Source organism: Hibiscus syriacus, unplaced genomic scaffold, assembly GCF_006381635.1.
Source record: "Hibiscus syriacus cultivar Baekdansim isolate YM2019G1 unplaced genomic scaffold, ASM638163v2 tig00111100_pilon, whole genome shotgun sequence".
NCBI classification, from domain to species: domain Eukaryota; kingdom Viridiplantae; phylum Streptophyta; class Magnoliopsida; order Malvales; family Malvaceae; genus Hibiscus; species Hibiscus syriacus.
The window spans coordinates 358,535-375,082 of record NW_024062985.1 but is presented as its reverse complement, the minus strand read 5'-3'; the positions used below and the strand labels follow the sequence as shown (position 1 = coordinate 375,082).

Sequence of the window (16,548 nt, the reverse complement as noted above, 5' to 3'; positions counted from 1 at the left end):
TTAAATAAACTTTTAAACGCCACTTGAGTCTTTTGCTTTGTTTCCTCTTTTTTCCTATTTAGATTGAGCTTTCTTCTTGGGTTTCAAGAGCTAAGGTTTTTTTTAATGAGAATGTAAATGGGTTCCTTGGAAAACGGGAACTCGTTGAAGAGAGCCGCTAGTAGGAACGAAAGAAACCCATTCCCCACCCGACCCAGATCGAGACTTTCTCGGTTTTTGCTTTTCAAGAAGCTAGATTATCTCCAATGGGTTTGCACCGTTGCTGTTTTCCTCTTCTTCGTGGTCTTCTTTCAAATGTTTTTGCCTGGTTCAGTGATGGACAAATCTCAAGATTCCTTCTTGGATGATAAAGATTCGGTATTTGGAGAATTGAGGTATTTGAAGGATATGGGTGGGCTTGATTTTGGTGAAGATATCAGATTGGAACCCAGCAAGCTTTTAGAGAAATTTCAGAGAGAAAATAAGCTAGTCAATTTGGAATCTTCATCTGCTTTCAACCGGAGTCAACACCGTTTCCAATACAGAAAACCTCAGCTGGCACTGGTTAGTGAAAATTATCTTTTTCATTTTATTTTATTCAATAAGTTTTTGTTGTTGGATCTTTTGCTGTCTGCTGTTATCAAGACTTCTTTTTTACACCTCGAATTTTGTACTTGAAGGTCTTTCCCGATCTATTGGTTGACCCACAACAATTGCTAATGGTGACCATCGCAGCTGCATTGAGAGAGATTGGTTATGAACTTCAGGTAAATGACATTGACTTCTGGACACTTAATCATTTGTGAGTTGATATATATATATTTGGAATTTTGCTGCTCATTCAAGTATACTCTAGCCATCTTTTCAGCTGAAAATATAGTGCTTATATTTCTGGGAATGTTTGTGGTGATAGCATTGAATATGACTAACAAACTCGTAGAAGTTGAAGTTAACGGTTCATCTTAGCTTCATCTGTTTTAATTACTTTCATGGAAGGTCTACTCCCTTGAAGATGGTCCTGTGCGCAATGTTTGGCAAAGCATCAGAGTTCCAGTCACCGTTCTTGAAGTCGGACCAAACGGGACTGCTGTTGATTGGCTCAAGTATGTGTCTTTGCTTGTAATCTCCAAAAATTCCACTTTAGGATTGATACTTTATTTGACAATGTTTAATTGAGGGTCTTCATCTTATATATCCACTGAACTATTCATATATGTATCAGTTATGTACATTAGTTCTTATATTGAGAAATTTGATCAAGTGATTGTGGAGGCTTTTTGCTTTCATTCAGAATAAGACTTCCTTTTCTTCCTTAAAATGATTGAGTTTCTCCTGTATAGAATTTTGTTCTTTTGGGTGTATAATTATGATATATTGTTTTGCAGCTATGATGGCATACTTGTTAGCTCTCTTGAGGCCAAGAGTGTCTTTTCTAGGTATGATATTCTTTAAGATTACTTTAGCATACATGCTCGATACATTAATTTGTTTTGTATTTGATCTTTTACGATGTATGTTTAAAAATTTCACCGGAAGTGTTACTTGTCTGACTCTATTAACATGAATGAGTTTACTTGTTATAGTTTTATGCAGGAACCTTTCAAATCTATTCCACTTATATGGACAATCCCCGAAAGAGCACTCGCTGTACGTTCTAGAGAATACACTTCAAGTGGGCAGATTGAGCTTGTGAATGACTGGAAAAAGGTTTTCAGTCGGGCTACTGTCGTTGTCTTCCCAAACCATGCACTTCCGGTAATATATCAGAAAATCATTTATTCATTGTTAACATACTATTAACTAAAAGTTGTGGAAGTATATAGGTGCTATCAAGTCCCATTAGGAAGGTCTGAACAATGGGACAAATCCATTCAACTAAAGTGATAATGCTCCTATTTTATTAGGAAATATCAGAGTAACTGATTTATATTGAGCCAGTTTTTACTTCAATTCTTAGTTCATGTGGTTTCAGTTTCCCATAATGCTTGTGCTTCTAAGAGTGCTTTAGAACTTGTGATTTGCTTCTAGTGATTTGATTTCTTACTCTAACTTCCGCAGATGTTGTATTCTACATTCGATTCTGGAAACTATTATGTCATTCCTGGTTCCCCTGCTGCAGTATTGAACGGAGACAATTTAATGAATTTGTACAAAGATAACCAACGTAAGAAGATGGGCTATGGACCTGAAGAACTACTCTTTGCGGTTGTTGGAAGTCAATTTATGTACAGAGGCTTGTGGTTGGAGCATGCCCTTATTTTGCAAGCTCTGCTTCCCCTCTTTGCTGACTTTTCATCCGACAAGAATTCAAATTCACATATGAAAATCATCATTTTAAGCAGTGATTCAACAGGCAACTACAGCATGGCTGTTGAGGTATGACCATAAACACTTTATAGTTTATCAAATGTTGTGGTTGAGCTCATATGTGGACGTAGTTTTCAAGCTTCTCACTTATTTTCTCTATTTCACGTATATTCCATTTTCCCCTAGAGAATTGCTCTTAATTTGAGTTATCCTAGTGGTGTGGTGAAGCATATGGTCATCGAGGAAGATGTTGACAAAGTTCTCAGCATGACTGACCTTGTGATATATGGCTCATTTCTTGAGGAGCCCTCATTCCCAGAAATTTTGATGAAAGCCATGTCCCTTGGTAAACCAATCATAGCACCAGAACTCTCCAATATCAGGAAATATGTAAGCCTCTGCCGCTCTTTTCTCTTCATGGATATTTGGGATCATTAGGCAAACAAACTACTGACTTGGCAGTACAATTAGGTTGATGACAGGGTAAACGGTTATATTTTCCCTAAGGAGAATATTAGAGTTTTGACTCAAATCATTTTGGAAGTGATACCAAATGGAAAATTGTCGCCATTGGCGCGCAATATTGCTTCAATTGGCAGAGGAACTGTTAAAAACTTGATGGTTCCGGAAACTGTTGAAGGATATGCCTTTCTCCTGGAAAATGTTCTCAAGCTTCCATCAGAAGTTGCGCCTCCTAAGGTTGTTGCAGAACTTCCTTCAAAGTTGAAAGAAAAATGGCAGTGGAACCTGTTTCAGGATTTTCTAAATTCTACTTTCGAAGACAGGAGTTCAAAATTTTTAAACACCTTAGAGGAACAATGGAACCATTCTCGAAGGGAGAAACTTGGTTCATTAATTGCTATGGATGATTCATTTTCATATGAGATTTGGGAGGAAGAAAAAAAGATTCATAGTCTCAATACCAAAGGAGACGAGAGGAGCAAGAGGTAAGAATTGTTCTGCGAAATTATGTTACCCAAAAGTTTAGTTGAACAATATCAGCCGTCTTTGTTTATGTTGTTCCTTAATGAAGATTCATGCTTTTTCAAATGTCTTGTAGTTAAAAGATAGAACTGATCAACCTCGTGGCACCTGGGAGGATGTATATCGAAATGCCAAGAGGGCTGACCGTATGAGGAACGACTTGCATGAAAGGGATGAAAGGGAGCTTGAAAGGATTGGTCAACCATTTTGTATATATGAACCTTATTTTGGTGAAGGAACATGGCCTTTCCTGCACCAAAATTCTCTTTATCGAGGATTTGGATTGGTAAGTTTGTGAAAGAATTATATGAGTTTGCATTTTTCTTTTGTTCCACTTATTGATTTGCTTAAAATGAAATCAAGAATTTCTTTAAAACTTATTTCTAAACAATTTATTGAAGTTGTAAAAAGAAAGCATGAATGTACTGTTATAATTTTGAGTGGCACTTGAAAAATATGTCAATGGATGTTGTAGTCTACCAAAGGTCGAAGACCAGGGATGGATGATGTTGATGGACCGTCTCGGCTGCAACTTCTTAACAACCCATACTACCGAGACACTCTTGGTGAATATGGGGCCTTCTTTGCTATTGCTAACCGGATTGACCGTCTACACAGGAATGCCTGGATAGGGTTTCAGTCATGGAGAGCAACAGCTCGGAAGGTAATGGAAAGTGTCCAACCCCTCGCCTCATTATTTTGTCTCTGTATGCATTTTTTTCGCTTTTGGATTAATTGGTGAGAATTATGCCATTTGGCTTAGCAACACCTTGAAGGAAATATATCTTGTTCTTTTATCTGTCCTCTTTACTCACCTAATTGTGGGGTATAACAGGCATCCTTGTCTGATGTTGCTCAAACTTCATTGTTAGACACCATTGAGAAGCGGAAGTATGGTGATGCATTATACTTTTGGGTCCGGATGGACATGGATCCAAGAAACAGCATGCAGAGGGACTTCTGGTCATTTTGTGATGCTATAAATGCTGGAAATTGCAAGTAAGATCTGTAAAGTTGAGCAATTATTTCAGCGGCAAAAGCATGAAATTCTACAATAAAAATGCCTTAAATCGTTTATCATTTCATTGCAGGTTTGTATTCTCTGAGACTCTTAAAAGAATGTATGGCTTACAGCATGATTTGAACTCTTTGCCTCCCATGCCTGAAGAAGGAGGCACATGGTCTGTCATGCAGAGTTGGGCTTTGCCAACGAAGTCCTTCTTAGAGTTTGTTATGTTTTCAAGGTAAGAACTGATAAACACGATGGCTTCTCTGCATTAACAGTCAAAACTATGTTGATTTGTAAACATTTTAATGTTTCATTTGCATTTTGCAGGATGTTTGTGGATTCATTAGATGCACAAATGTATGAGGAGCATCATCTAAGTGGTCACTGTTATCTCAGTTTCTCAAAGGTAACCATGAAGTGCATTATTATCATGAAAGTTAATCTCAAATGACTGGGAAATAACTTGTTCATTGAACTTTCTGAAATCTGTCTCAGCCTATAAGTAGCCAAATGCTGTTTTCAATGTTGTGATTGTGTTCTACAGGACAAGCGTTGCTACTCACGGGTGCTTGAACTGCTTATAAATGTTTGGGCATATCACAGTGCACGTCGGATTGTATATGTGAACCCTGAAACTGGTATGATGCAAGAATACCACAAGTTCAAGGGTCGTAAGGGTAAAATGTGGATCAAATGGTTTTCATTTAACACCTTAAAGGCCATGGACGAGGATTTAGCCGAGGAAGTAGATTCTGACCACCCAAAAAGACGATGGTTATGGCCGTCAACAGGCGAGGTCGTATGGCAAGGTGTTCTCGACAGAGAGAGAAATCTCCGGAACAGGCAGAAAGAGACAAGGAAGCAAAAAAGCAAGGATAAACTAGAGAGGATGAGGCATAAACACCATCAAAAAGCGTTAGGGAAGTATGTGAAACCTCTTGCAGAAGATATTGAAAACTCAAATTCAACACTAGTAACATCAAACTAGTTCCATTCCTGTTCTGCATACTTGGCAGTAGATTCTAATTTGATAGTTCTTCAATTTTTGATTTTGTTCTACCATTTTCTTCTGCTTCTAGGCCTTGTGTCAGAAAGAAATTTATTTACATGCGAGTATTACTGTATGTAGCTAACGGCATCCTTCTGGTCAATTGATGTTCATGAATGGCTCAAACTGTATACTAAAATAGTTTTCCTCTCAATTTTAAATTCTATTTTCGATATTAAATGTCACTCTACTTTTAGTTTTATTCCTTTTCAAGTAATGAAATCGATATTATGTTAATATAAAACATTAAAAAAATATTATCTTACCATAAAGTTCAGGGCATGGTTACACGATTTGACATACAAATAGAAATTAAACATTGCTTTTGATGGAAGAATTGTATCCAGTTTGGTCATCATAGTACTTCGACCACAGCATCACACCTCAATACTTGGAAGAACCTTTGATAGCGGGAAGCACTTTTGAGGTAAGATCGGCTACTGGATTCTGAGTTTCGAAACTGAGAATTTCAGTAATTAGTATTGAAACCAACATAAGAGTTTCGAAACTCACATATAGGTTTTGACACCAAAGATAGGATTTCAAGACTCACCTTTACAATTTGAGTTAAATAATCAAATTAAGCCTTTTAAATGTCATGTATTTCTATTTAGTACTTTAGTTTTCTATGATGACTATTTAGTCCTTAAAGTTTAGCATATCCATGTTTTTACTGTATATAGTTGACTTTGAATCGAATAAATACTCTCCAATAGATCGATATGATATCTCCATCTTAGTTTATGATTAAGTTAGAGGTGTTGCATAGGTTTTCTAATATCAACTTTAGAAGATTAAAAAACTAACCAGGATGAACTTTTTTAGTATGATGATTATTGATGTTAATCTCATAATGGTTTGGAGGCACTGTACCATTCCAACAAAATTTGAGTACGACAGTATTTTATGTCTTTTTTAATTTAAATATTAGTCAAATATGACTTTTCATTCTCAACTATTAGATTTAAATACTTAACGGATTCTTATTCCTTTGGTATAAAAGAACTTTGTCCCGCTCAATATATGATCCTAGCTCCGTCTCTGATTCATATTATATAAAATATTACAAGTAAGCATCTCTCTCGTATATGATTTTGCCATGTTGTAGGTCTTATATTTGCAAAGGATAAAAATGAACCTCATGATGCTTCCTTTCCTCTTTCTTACAATTTCTTTTTTCGAAGACGCTTATGAATTCGGCAAAGAATGTGAAGCAGGAGAGAGAGCCATCGGGTGAGAGAGAGAATCAAAGAGACATTTTTGAGTAGAGATTTATTTATTGAATATTAAAGTATATGACGCAAATTAAAAACTAACATATTTTGTTAATGTTCTATGTTATCAACATAATACATTTAATCGTTCTAATAATTATTTTGTGATTAATCGATAATGTAAGTAATCAAATGCAATATATGAAAGTTGATGATTAATATAAAATTGTATGAGATGATGGTTTTTTTTTAAATACGAAGTAATCATTTTAATTGTTTACTTACATGTTATTAATACATATTAGGTGAGATTAGGTGATTTTTAATACACAAACAGATTGCTTAAGAAAGTCAACTCGTTAAAATTTTAATGGTGTTCGGTATTTTGGGGTTGTGTTTAATACATTTCAAGTCAACTACTGGCATCTATTGATTAGTGAATAATCGTACGTAGATGCAAAGACCAAATTAAGAAGACACGAAATAATGAAGGACCAAATTTGTGGTTTGACCATTTTAGAAAGGATGTACCCAAGGAAGGTAGGAAGGTAAATAAATCGAGTTTTAACGAATAATATTATGTTTGTGTTTGTTTTTTTATTTTAAATATATTCATATTTGATTCGTGTTCATTTAAATTTTAAATATTATATTCATGGTCGTTTGTTTATTTTTAAATATGTTCGTGTTTGGTTCGTTTAGTGTTCATGAACATGTTCGCTTAACACAAACATATTCATTTTATATTTGTCAAAATATTTACAAGCATGTTCGTTTTTATGTTAAAAATGGTGAAATTGTGTCACTAATCCTTAAGCTCGTTAGATTTCACAATTTAAACTCTAAAGTTCATCATATGTTCAATTTAGTATCTACCTTCTCCAATATTTAAAATATAAAAAAATAAAAGGGGATAACCAGGTAAAAGAGATTTCAAAAGAGTTTGTGAATATAAACGAACCAAATACGCATATATTAGTGTTAGCTTGTTTATTAAATTAACATAAAAATTTTATTCATACTCATTTATTTAGTTTAATAAATTAATATAAACGAATATTTTACAAAACATTCATAAATATTTCATCGAACTTTTTATTCATTTACACACTTACATCGTGCATGAAAAAAATAATCGATTTATGTAAGCACGATCTTCCTTATTGGGAGGTTCAAATCTATTTTTGAACCAATAAACTCGTGTCTTGTTTTAAAAATGGAGTATAAATTATAACGTTTAAATTATTTATAATTTTTAAAAATAATAATCATATTAATATATAACTTTTGAGACGCTAATTGATGGTTGTTAAAAAATCAAGGAATACGATTCCTATTTTTACCATCTCCCAGCATGAACGAAACAAAATAGTACGAGAGAACAGAACCCAAAAAAATCAAGGAATTTGATTTAATCTTTTAAAATTTTCTATTTAAATAGTTATTAGATATATATTATTTTTAAATTAAATATAAATCATCCTTATAAAATATATGTTTTAAATTTGGGTATAAATTGGGGCGTGGGTTAGGAAGTGGTTGTGCATACAGTTACGCAATGAGGGACCTTAGACGTTGGTGTTATGTAAATTCCTAATTGTTAGTCACTTTACTTGTCGGAAAAGGTTTTGGCATCCATTTCTAGTTCGACCACTTAGGTCCCCCTCTTTTATTAAATATTTAATGTTCCGCCTTTGCTGTAATGTTTTCATCTTCTACCTCCCAGTGCTGCTTTATCTTTTACGCTTGCTATTTAACTTCTTCTTACGTATTATGTCAGTTACCACTTAAAGAATTCTTAAATCCATGACTTAAATATATAATTCTACTTGGAATTTAAAAATCGAACAACACCACCTTATACCATGATCTTTTGTTTGTTTCTCTTGTTTTCTATTTGGGTGCTGAAACTCCCACTTGTCACAGGCGTTGTTTAGATTGTGTAATGTACACTTTCTTTGTTTTTTCTTGTTTGTTCCATGCGCTCCGTTTATGTCAGAGAGGACATGAATTTTCTTCAATGAAAACATCAAGCATCGGCATCAAAGACGTCTGAGACCCTTTTTCTTATGCCGCCTGTGGCTTAGTTTTTTCTTTCCATCGCCTGCTCTACAGCTGCATCTGCCAAGAAATTACAGTTTATATGACAAATTCAGATTCAGGGTTCATACGTGTGGTAATAAGATCGATGTTGGGTATTTTACTATTTTCTCATCACTGACATGATATTATAAATAAGAAAACAGATCATAAAAAACATAGAAGCTACAGTGGATTTGGTTTCCAGATTGCATTGGCCCATTTGTCTCCTGCTTGACTTGGACAGAACAGACAAATGTATGCCCCCATCGTCACCCTGGTTTTGTGGTCATTTCACACCTTTATAAGATTCCTTTAAATCCTTCATTATTCCAACACATCAATGGTTGATAATATGGAAACCTCACAATCTATAGCCACTGATAGTTTCTCTTACAGTTGGTTATCTGACCGTAAACCCTCCTTACACGGTCTCCATGAGTCCCCAGAGATTCCTTTAGCAACTATTGTGAAGATTCAGATAGATTTCTCATAGACCACAACTTCAAGTTCGATTCCATTGCTCCTACTCCTGAACCTTTTGTTCATGCCGATGAGCTTTTTACCAATGGCTTCATCAGACCTGTTTATATTGATCCTTCAAAGACAGATTCATGCAACACCTTAGATTCCATGGAAACCCCACCCTTTTCTTCAAGAACTGACCAAATCCCCATGGAGAGGAGGATTCATTGCAGCTTTCTCGGAAAGTACAGGAAATCAACAAAGAAAATGTTGAGAAATCTTTTTGAGCATCTGAGACCTTTGTGCCAAAAGCTAGGGTGCTTAAGAAAAAGTAACAGGGTTGATGATATTGAGAGGAGGATAACTAAGAGCTGGAACAGCGCACCAAAAGGGTCTACGCAACAGATCACAGCTTGTAGTACTTCAATGGGGGGTGATTCATGTTATCTTGAGAACCCAATTTATGAGGCCGTTCTCCATTGCAAAAGATCAATAGGTATTATTCCCAAACCCTAAACTTAAACAGTTCACAGATTCTGAACTTTTTTTTCCCTTTGTTTCATTTCAGGAAAATGATTCAACCATGCTCTCATATGAGGAAAAGATAGAGAAGTTGAAGAGATGCATGGTGGAAGCTGATGAAGAAGAGTCAATTTGTTCTAGGATGTTTATGAATATGGATCATTAGACGACATAAAATGTTCGTTCTTAAACTATTAAAAATTAAACTAATATCATATTTCTCTGTTTTGTTCTTCGCTGTGTCATTAGTTGTGGTCCAAGCTGGTGTGAGACATGGTTATTGATGGGATTTTATGGAAGTTTTCTTTGAAACTTTGAAGATATCTCTGTTGACAGGTTAGATCGTCTGGCAAATTATAGCATTATGTGCTTGCAGACCTTGTAATTATAATCAACAATATTCATCATGGCCTCAATGCTGCCATTGTTCTTTTACAATGAAATGAGAAGAGCTTGGGTAATGCTAAAATTTTCACCATTTTTAGAAGTTCTAAGATAAACAAAAACATGTTTATTTGTGCCTTCTCTTCTTCTGTCCGTATATAGAACATGGAGAAAGGAAAATTCAATTGTCTCACCTCAATGTTTCACTACATATGCCATTGATGGGACCTAGTTAACCATTATTTCAAATATATATATATATATATATTAACAAAGTAACACATTCTTCCTCCAACTATAAGATTGTTATTCTCACTAATTTTTTAAATATTTTAAAATTTTACATAATTTTGAACAATCTTAGTGATTAAAAGGAACGTTATTATCCTTTGAGATCATGAGTTCAAACAATTGTGTCTATATGATTTGTATTGTTAATGACTAAAAAAATCCTAAACATATACTGCCCTAAGCTATTAAAAAAATATTACATAATCTCTGTCTTTTTAAATTATATTATCTTCAAAATAAGAGGGTTTGTTCATGGATCATTTATTACATTTTTACTTGATAACTAAGTATTTGTGGTGTAATTTATTAAATATTTATATTGTATATTAGTATAATATTTAAAAGGCATTACACATATTGAAATAGTAATTTAATACTTAATATATATTTTTAATATTGTATTTATGATATTTTTATTAATAGAGTTTTGGGTTAATGTGGTTGTATTTACTATTTTAATACTTTTAAATTTTATTATTTTTATTATTATTATTGGGTAAACTACCTATTTAGTTGCCCACTTATTAATGTGATTATATTTTGATCATTCAATTATTATTTATTAAAAACAAAAATCATATTTAATATTATATTTTATTTTTATCATTGGTTGTTAAGTAATTAACAACAATATTAATATGATATTTTTTTATTTTTAAAATTTTTACGTTATTTTTCTCTCTCACATAAGGGCCAGGCGCTTAGCCAACAATCATAAGATTAATCTGATTTTTCTTATGAAATAGTTTATGTAGTAGCATTAATTATAAAGGATATAATTTAAAACAATATTAGATATACATTTGACCATTATAAATAAAATATAATAGTGAGTAATTAATGATAGCCTTACAAGTAAGAGAATAAGATAACTACATACTGAGACATATTATTCTGACATCTTTGAGTATCAGTCATAAAAAATGAGAACCTAAAAATATTTAAAAAAATGAACGAAAATATTCATTAATCGCAGGCTCAACCAACACATATATTCTAAAGCCAACGTAATATTATATACAAAAAAATCATACATCATAAAAGCAAGCAACCAATGAATGCTGTTGAACTAATAGTCATTCTTATTTTGGTTCGAACGCTTCTCAAAATAAAAATAGCATATTGACAAAATTACCCCTAATATTTGTATAAATAATCATTTTGTTTTTTTTAGCATTTTAACATTTAATGTTTTAATTTTTGACAAAACATATCCTATTAGATGGAAACCATTAATTGGTTAATTGTCAACGTATATTGTTGACGTTGTATTTTAATATATGTTCAATTAATGATGTGATATTGACATGTTTTCCAAAGTCATGATATGACATGTGTCATATCACCTAAAATAATGAGTCGACATATGTTATATCAACAACAGAACACGTGTAAAAATATCACGTCAATAATATGTGTTGACAATTAGTCAATTACGATTTTCATCCAACAAAATATGTTTTGATCAAAAATTAAAACATTAAAAGTTAAAACATTCCAAACAAAAAGAGATGAAATAACCCCATGTACAAACATTAAGATATCTACATATATAAACTATAAGAGTAATTCTATCATTATACCCGATAAAAATTCCCTTTGCCCTTGTGTGAGTGTTGGAAAGGGACCGTCGCCAACATCCCCCACAATTATTGATACATACAGAGAGGATTTCCGGGTACTGTTTCTTGGAGGAGACAAGACAGGGAAGGGGGACAGGCTATGTTGGGAGAAAAACTCCCTAGTCAATGCCCTATCAATTTGCTTCCTTCCATTCTTGTTTTCTTATGCTCTTTATCTTCATTCAGGCCTTCTTGCATATCTTCGAACAAAAACCACAAAATGACGACACCCCTGTGTTCTCTGATGAACCTATAAAAAATCTGATTTACATACTGCACTAGATGAGTAGTGACAGATAAGATGATTCTCCGCCATTAAAATGCAATGTCTGGAAATCTATTATCTCGCAACAACAAGGACATAATTTGTTAGTTTATAAATTCAACTAGTATTCTTTACAAAGATTTCGTGGCTCTATGGTTTTTGGGTGAAAAAAAAGAAACATGCAGTGATTAAGCTAGTTAGAGATGGGACCAAAAACATTGCACGTTGGAGCTGTCGGGCAAATATCCTTTTACCATTGAAATTGTTGCAAGGCTTACGACTTCTTTGTATGCAATGATGGCTTATGCCATAGTTTGTGTTTGATTCATATGCTACGATTTTTGGAGATTAGTTGCGATAACATAAACTACTTATTTGGTCACCTATTTATTCTTGTATTTTTGTTTTAATCATTCAACTATTTTTCTTTTTAAAAAAATCATATTTAACCTTATTTTTATTTCTGTTTTGATTTGATGGTTTAACTATTAACTTAACAAAAATGGTGATATGACATTATATAATAACAATTTTAATTCTCAAAACTTACACATTTTATTAAATTGATCTTAATTTAAAATAATTCAATAAATCTTAAATATTTAAAAATTCTATCTATTTAATTCTATTTTAATTTGAAATAATTAATTTTAAGAAAAATCTATTATAAATGAAAGGGAAAATTAAAAACAATAAAATGGTTCAAAATGTAACATTATTACATCGTATCCTGTACTCTTAACTAATTTTTATTGTCGATAATTTTATATTACCATCAGACAATGATACGAAACCAAACAAGATAACATCAACTATTAAAAAAGAAGAAAAAGCGATAACATCAATATAAAATATTATATTAGTGAAAGTAGGGAAAAATATTCAAACTAAACGCACCATTAAATTTACGGAGTATGTTACGGAAATAATTTTTTCTACTGTATAGATGGTCTTTGATATTTTTTTTCTTGTCGAATTTGGTCATTAATTAAAAAAAAGTGGTTTTGATCCCTTGTAATAATCTCTCAAATTAATGATTAATAACGTAAGGGACTAAAATCATTTTTTTCTAACGGTGATCAAAATCGGTCAGACTGAAAACACAAGAGATCATTTGTATAGTTTATCCTTTTTTTCTAATGCATAAAATTATAACGATAATTTTTTATGCAAATAGATGCCGCTGGTTTTATTTAAAAAAATCTATAATTATAATGATAATTTACAATCATAAGTGTAAACTAAACGCATAATTATAACATTTCATATAATCATTGATACGAAACTAACCATTTAAGATCTTAAAAGGACCGTATGAGAAAAATGTTAAAAACACATCCCAAAAAAATTGAACAAAATAAAAAATGCGAATAAATCTAACTGTGTCGACAAATAAACCACAATAAAGGATTAAGCTAATGGAAGACCACCGACAATCGTAATCAAAATCGAGTGTTATAAGAAAATTATCTCCGAACATAAATCGTATATCTAAATTGATCTCGGGGTCCAAAACATGATAAATCATTAGGATAATAAATAAAGCTTTATTTTGATCAATGTGACCAATGTCAAATCCAATCATAAAAAAATAAATAAAAAAACGGTCAAACGACTAATAGATAAGATTAAAAACGTACCACAAAGACAAATAAAATCATACTATAAAGACAGAATTAATATAAAATAAAAAATAAAACAATAATACAATATATAAAAAAAGAATATCAATAATTAACAATTAACACTAAAATTAATGTCACCGTTAGTTAACAAAACTAAAAACAAAGGCCAAGCAAAACAGTGATTCTCAATTATTGTACTTCTTCTTGAAAACTTAAATATTGTATTTAATAAAAAAAATATTGCTATAAATAATATTAAATTATGTTCACTCGCTACGTTTCTTAAAATCAAATTGAATTTTAAAATAGGATGATTATATTGAAACGTTTGCAATTTGATTTTTAAAGGTCACTTTATAGTTTCTGTCCACCATGTTGAAATTTGGATTTTGTATTTATATTAAATTTAATAAAATAAATCCATCTATCTTTATAATATTATTAAAATCTAAATAATTAACAATATTAATTATTTTTTTAATTAAAATGACATTGTATATTTTTACAATAAGTGTTTGAGCATGTTACATCTTACTTTCTCTTGTATAATATATGAGCAATGATATCAATATTTTTATAATAAGCATTAGATATGTCTAATCTCACGTCCCCCTATATAATATAATATACTAATAATGATATTAATTGAGTTAAATTAAATATTCATTTATTGTGACGAAACACAAACTTATAAAATAAAATAAAACATGAAGGAAAAAAATTAAAAAATAATTCAAAAAGTCGAGAGAAAAATAAATGGCATAAATACAAGAACACATTAAAAGAATAATGAATTAGTAATGTGTAAAGGTTTATAGGCTAAAGTATACAAATGGTCATCTGACTATAGTATTTTACTTTATTAAGTCATTTGACTATTAAAAGTTACAAAAATGTCTCTTAACTATAGGTCGATATTTTATTGAGTCATCCTATTATTAAAATTTACAAATGGTCATCCGACTAATCATATAATACAAACTCGTTCTTTTCCATTAAAAAATTAGCGAACGTCTGTGTTAGACGTAACTTGTTAACTGGGATATGATAAAATTTGATCATAGAATAATTTGAGTTGTATTTTGTGGATCAACTCTCAATTTATATTATGTCATTGAGTCGGTGATTGAATGCAAGGGCAGTGCCAGTAGACATCATTAAAAATATAATTTTATCGTATTCAATTCATCAAGTTAACGTCTAGCTCAGCCGATCGTCAATTTTTTTAACGGAAAAGGACTAGTTTGGAACATATGAATAATTAAATGACCATTTTATAACTTTTAATAATCTGGAGACTCAACAAAATTATTCTCTATAATTGAGAGACTATTTTATAACTTTTAATATTCAAGAAATTAACGACCTATAGTCAGGGGACCACTTGAGTACTTTACCCAAAACTATAAATATTTTGTATGTAGAAAATCATTAGAACTTGATATGTATACCTAATATATTTTTTAAATTAAAGCATAAATTGAAATTATTAAGTGGTCTAATTAGTTAAAGAAAGTGTTATTTTCTATATTGTATCTCAACCTTCTATTTCTTCTCATCTACGTGAAACTAAAAAAACCTTTAAATAATAATTTTAAATTTTTATTTTAAATAAAATTTTAAAAAATTTATAAACACACCACATGTCACATTTTGAATAATTGATGGAATTTTTTTAACAGTCTGTAATAAATCAGACACTTAAAAGACGCTAGACACCAACTTTGACAAGAAAAAATTGACTAAACGAGAAAATAATTATAGTTTAGACATTTTTTGTAATCAAGCCTTCTAAATATTAACTTTACATTTATATAAAAAGAGATTAATAAAAAAATTATAAACTACATTTATTTTCCTATTTAGGTGCTTAATTTTTTTTAAAAAGAGATTAATAAAAAAATTATAAACTACATTTATTTTCCTATTTAGGTGCTTAATTTTTTTTGGTCAATATATGTGCAAACATTACAAAAGTTATATTTTAAGTGCATCAACCATAACGAAAGCTAAAAAAAAGTCTGCTAAATGACATGTAGTATTTATATTTTAAGTTTTAAAGTTTTTCTAAATAAAAATTTTCACAAAAAAAATATGAACACAACATATTTCATTTAACGGACTTTTTTAACGACAGAGACACGTTTGTAATGTTAAACGCCTAAATTATCCGATTTTAAGCACTTAACTGGATGAAGAGGTATAGTTTGAACATTTTTTGTATTAAACCTATTAAAAAATAGCATATCTATGTAAACCTTTAAAAGACCATGAATTTCACACATCTTTTTTCCCCTGTAATTTATGTGCAGAATGCCTCGTAATCGGAAAATTTAAAGTAAGCGTAACAAAAATATGATGGATTATTACGACATTCTTATTCCTCCAAGGCTCCAATTAACTTTAATTATCATGACTAAAGAAATACTGAGGTGTTTCTTGCATAATATTACTGAAAAAGGTATTGTTTTTGCGTTGATGATGTAGCCACTATGAACTTTTAAGGGGCATAAGGAAACACCCCAAAGAAAAGGTAATAGCACAAAACCAAGAGCAGCAAATAGCACAAAACCAAGGCAATAACACAAAATCAGACGCCAACCAATGTAAAAATGCTTAATGTTATCCAAATGAAACAAAGTTACATAAAAATATCATCATCTTATGGCGCCATTCGTAAGTTTGGCATATGGCTATAAACTGATTGCCTTCTTTGATGATTCATGATACTTTGAACTGAAAATCACTCCTAAA

General features: G+C 31.3%; 1 protein-coding gene and 2 pseudogenes across 2 annotated transcripts in view; all 3 read left to right on the top strand.

Moving 5' to 3' along the window:
• The window catches only part of LOC120153418 (UDP-D-xylose:L-fucose alpha-1,3-D-xylosyltransferase MGP4-like), a 35,846-nt gene extending 25,567 nt beyond the window's left edge, over window positions 1–10,279 (top strand). For both annotated transcript variants that reach the window (XM_039165370.1, XM_039165368.1), the window contains one exon: window positions 10,268–10,279. The gene's annotated coding sequence lies outside the window, so the exon portion shown is untranslated. The remainder of the gene's footprint in view (window positions 1–10,267) is intronic.
• LOC120153415 lies at window positions 43–5,304 on the top strand (annotated as a pseudogene).
• LOC120153419 lies at window positions 8,975–9,889 on the top strand (annotated as a pseudogene).
• Window positions 10,280–16,548: the final 6,269 nt, after the last annotated feature.